This window comes from Eschscholzia californica, unplaced genomic scaffold (assembly GCF_041429995.1).
Source record: "Eschscholzia californica isolate CP2 unplaced genomic scaffold, dmEscCali1.0.p SCAF_1, whole genome shotgun sequence".
Taxonomy (NCBI): domain Eukaryota; kingdom Viridiplantae; phylum Streptophyta; class Magnoliopsida; order Ranunculales; family Papaveraceae; genus Eschscholzia; species Eschscholzia californica.
In genome coordinates this window covers 23,496,565-23,501,936 of record NW_028238198.1, presented here as the reverse complement: position 1 = coordinate 23,501,936, position 5,372 = coordinate 23,496,565, and positions in this window count along the sequence as shown.

The following is a 5,372-nucleotide window of genomic DNA, read 5'->3' as shown; positions in this document are numbered from 1 at the left end:
TAATCACCGGCTTATCTCTCTCGAAATAAAATTATCGTTACTTGATCCATCTCTAGTTTCTCTCTACAGGGTTCATTGTAATAAAACGGCTAACACTATGGCTACTCTAGTTGTATCTTCGAATAGGCCAGCCAATGAAAATATCCTATCAAAACATTATAATGTATTTACTCAGCCACTCAGGGTTCATTAATTATAATTGAACGGCAAACACTATGGTTGCCCTAGTTTTATCTTTGATTAGGGAAGGCCAATGGAAAATATCCTATCCGAACTGATAGAATGTATTAAATGTCAATATATTGGACATTTATACTTTGATAGACAGATAGAGGTTAGGATTTGTATCCATTAATTGAACTTCATTAGACCTCATTCGAGGCTAAATATAACCAACTCCGTCCATCTTCTTCGATATCTACTTCTTTAAGTGAAAAATCCAATAGGTTTGCTTCATTTTCGTGGCATTAATTCCATTTACCATTAAATATTTCATGGAGATCATTTCATACATAAGCATTTAACACTATTAATATCAAGTAAATTTTTGGCTAATCACTTGATGTAAGTTTAACTTTTCAGCAAGATCATACTTATTAGGTGTCTAATGACTTGGATAATTGCCGTTAATATATCGCTTTGAAGATGAATTTTATAGGAACATTGTGTTTTATATATAAAGTTTTTAAGGAGGCTTAGACGGAAGAAGAATCATAATAATTTAATGTTCTACCTTTGAAAAACACTATACTAGACACTGTACGTACGTACGTGATATTTTCGAAAAGGAACATCCATAACAAATGATAATGAAGAAAACTACAAAGCTTAAGCCAGAGCTAAATTTATAAATTCATAAATTATTCAATAGTATCATCACCTAATTACCAAAAGAACATAAACAAACAATCAATAAAAGGATATTGGAAATCAAAGCCTACAAATAGGTGGTTTTATTTTCATAAGAAGGTACGTCACCAAGTATAAAATTCTACATTTTTCCATTATTTCTTAACTAATTTAGCCCAAAGGTTCCTGCCGTTAACTTGGAACCGCACTTTTTCTTCGCCGTTTAATATTAATGGTATTGTAGAGGAATCATTGAATACGATACGCGCGTACTTTGGTACACGGTGTATGTCCAGTATCACTTTCTCCACAACTTGCCCCCAGTTCCTGCCATCACAAAACAAAAATCAAGTTCTTAAAACTACATCATTTCCAATTTTCCATAATAGTTTTTGGAGTGGTAATTAAATTTTCACCACCTGAATGCGTAATAATATTATTGAAGATTAACATATTTTATTTTTTGAAAAAAATGCAAATGAAGATTGTAACACTTACTCGACGAAGAAACCCATTATTTCCTCCTGGCTGAAATATGCTCCTATAGAAAAAACAAGGAACAAAGTCCTTTCATTTTCAGATATTGGCTCCATGATAAAGGGAGCAGCATTCGGGTTCAACTGTGTATGCATCTTCTGAATGGAAGAAGGCAAGTAAACTCGTAGCAACCTTGTTGAAATATGATAAAAGAAAGACAAAGAGTCTATTGGTTTTCAATGACCAAACTTTGTATATCAAATTGTGAGAAGTCTCTTGGTGTTTTATAGTGTTTTTTGGGATTTCTTTTGAGATTCTGTGCTTTCAAATCATAAATGTTATATATCCTTCAAATCATAAATGTTATTTATCCTTCAAAGTATTCATGATCCAAACGAAATCACCGTAATCAATTATTATTACTTCAGAGAATATATCTGTATGAATCCTACACAACGATATCATTAATGTTGTTCCATGATTTAAATTAATGAAATCTATAGTGAAAGTAAAGAAATAAGAAGATACTATTTTGACTAGCGTGAAATTATGTTGTCTCATCATTAATCATTATTTACTTCTCCAGTTTAGGAGATAATACACCCAAAAATTTTACACAATATCTACGAGAATTTTCTGGATTTGTTGTTCATCTTATGGAAACATCTAGGTATTATATTGTGTAAATATGATTTTTCATTTTGGCAAAGAGAATCAATGCTATGAAGAAACATCTAGGTATTATTAAATGGATCCTGGACTAATCGAAATTACTAATTAATCCATTTACAAAGTCTGACTTTTGCTATATCAATTAATACAAAAATGTTCAATGGCCCGACTTCTTGGTTGATCACGGACAAAAAGGTGACTTGACCGGCTCCAATTGGTTATGTCGTGAGAAGAGAGGAATGCTTTGACCATTTAGGATCTGTCGCATCATCTTTCGGCACATGGCAACCACAAAAATCTAATCGTTTAACTCTACTACTCATTGTAATAATGTATTATCTGGATATATAAATTACGTATTGAGATATGGAAGATATATTGGATATGGTGACTACTAATATACAAAATATGGAAGATATCGGAAGATACAAAATATATAAGACGGATCGAGATGAAGAGATCCGACGATAAAAGAAGAGACCAAGATGTATGAAGATCAGAAAATATTTTCATATATTCAAGATATCTCTTATATTGTATTCTTTCCTAAGTTTAGTTTTTTTTTTGAGGAAATCAAATACCATTAAACACGATAAGTGTTACAGATAAAGACCAGATCCAAACATGACCCGGAAAACAACATAACACAAAGATTAACAAAAGGTACTAAATGGCTAGAGTGCCAAAGTTAGGGGGTAAAAGCTGATGTCGCAAACTCATGTGCTAGCTGGTTGTTGGCACGTGGACAGTATGCAAGTGTGACGTTGAGGAGACGCGTGCGCTGTCGGATGTCGTCGATTTCATCAAGCAATCTCCACGGGATATCTGGATCATCGGCTGAGATTAAATCTAATAAAACCCTAGAATCCCCTTTCGATTATAAAAACCCCTCCACTCCTCTCTTCCACCATTTCTACCGCCGACCTCAACCCTACTAACTCGCTGTGGAGCGGAGATAATGGTGAAAAGATCTGTGTCCGAACATCCATTATATTACCTTGATCGTCTCTAGCTACCGCCGCACTTGATGCTCTTGTATCCTTAAATGAACCGTCGAAATTGATTTTGATACAACCGGTTGGAGGAGGACACCAGTTCTCTGAAAACACCTCCTCGTTAGTGGAAGAAAGAGAGTGAAGATGAGATACATACCTGAGGTCTTCTCGGGTGGACCACCAGCATCTCTGCATGTCCGGTTGAACATCAGTGAATATGAGCTCATTCCTTTGCTTCCAATAATTCCACATAAGATAAGTAGTTAAACTCCATTTCTCTTCTCTTTTATGTGGATCTTCCAATATATTTTTCAACCGAGTGACTGGGTGTAGTTGGGTCTGATCTAGGGTTACATCTTTTGGTAATTGCAGGAGTTGAATGAACGTTGGGCAAGTCCCAAATAGGTGCTCTACTGATTCAGTCTCATGAGTATTACACATGCGGCAGTGTAGGGGTATGTGGTCCAATCTCTTCCCTAAATTATTTAGAGTAGCTAGTCCATCATGTGTTAGTTTCCAAATGAATGATTGGATGGTTGGTTTCATCTCTATTCTTTTCCAAAATTGTTTCCAAGGGAATGTTTGGGCTTTCTCGGTTAGTAATGGTAGCTCTTTAATCTCTGTATAGTAGGATTTGGTAGAGAATTTCCCGTTGACCGAGGGACACCATACTAGTCTATCTTGCTGCCTTGTCGATGAGATTTTTATTCTCATGATGTCCTGAATCGATTGACTGTCAAAATAGTGAGAAATTAGTGGTATATTCCAGCTGTTAGTACTAGTGATGATCAAATCTGCGACCCAAAATATATTAGAAGGCAACTCCTTGACGCAGTTTGGCCTGTGATTGTGTGTGTTTGGAAGCCAGGGATCGAGTTGGATCTTAACAGAGGATTCATCTCCAATGATCCAAAGAACCTTATTTTCCATTACCTCTCTAGTTTTAAGAACTGCCTTCCAGAAAGGGGAAGGAGAAGATGGAGCACTACATGACCAAAAATCATCAAAAGGAACATATTTACCTCTTAATAGTCTGACCCAGATCGAGTTCGAGTTTGTTAGGAGCCTCCAAGTCATTTTGGCTATGAGCGCCTCATTGACTTGTTGCAATGACCGAATGCCTAGCCCCCCTTTATTTTTAGGGCTACTAATAACGTCCCATTTAATAAAATGAATCTTTCTTTCATGTGTTGCATGGCCCCACCAAAAATTACGTTCTGCCCTTTCGAGTTGATTAATGACCCCAAGTGGTAACAATTGGTAGCTAAAAGGGTAGGTGCAATATGGTCCTAGTACGGATTTAATCAAGACGGTCCGACCTGCTTGGGAGATTAATTTTTGTTTCCATCCGGCCAAAGAGTTTTGGAATTTATCCACCAACCACTCATGACTCTTGATACGATTACCTGGTTTGAGTTGCAGAGCTCCTAAATACTTAGCTTGGTTCGTCATGATTGGAGCTTTCAGCTGATTTACAAACTGTTGCTGGGTTTGATGCGGTACTCCTCGGCTGAATATAATGGAAGACTTCTCGAAGTTGACTTTCTGTCCTGAAAAAGCTTCATAATGTGTCATCAATTGTACTATAGCTTTTAAATTTTGTAATTGGGCATCTCCAAAAATAATCAGGTCGTCCGCAAATAAAAGATGTGTAATGCTCGGACAGGCCTGATTAATCTTGTACCCTGTAATCATGTTTTGATTGGCGTAATGAGAAATTAAGAGGGAGAGTGATTGTGAGGTTAGAATAAAGAGATAGGGTGATAATGGGCACCCTTGTCTCAGGCCTCTAGAGGCCGTAAAGTCTCCAACTAATTTCCCATTAATTTTGAGGTTAAATCTGGAGGTGGTAATGCAGCACATGATTAGCTTAAGAGTTGTCCCATGTAGTCCAGAGGCCTCCAGGACCTTCCTGAGAAAGGTCCAATCCACTCTATCGTAAGCCTTTGCCATGTCCATCTTAAGTGAGAAGGCACCTTTCTTGGCCTTAGACTGGTTCATGGAGTGTAAAAGTTCCTGAGTGATTATGATGTTGTCCATGATTTGACGGCCCGGTACGAAAGCGTTTTGAGTCCAATTGATACAGTTCTCTAGATATGGTCGCATTCTGTTCGCTATAATTTTGGTGATGAATTTGTACACTGAGTTGCAAAGGGAAATGGGGCGGAAGTCTGAGGCCTTACTCGGGTTCTTGATTTTGGGGATTAATGCAATTGTCGTCATGTTTAGAGTTGGATCGAAATCACCTGAGATAAAGATGTCCCTAATAAATGCAATGAGTTCGTCCCCGATCACTTCCCAGTTATGCTGATAGAAGAAGCAAGGTAAGCCGTCCGGTCCAGGGCTTTTGATCGATCCCATTTCCATGACGACCGCCTT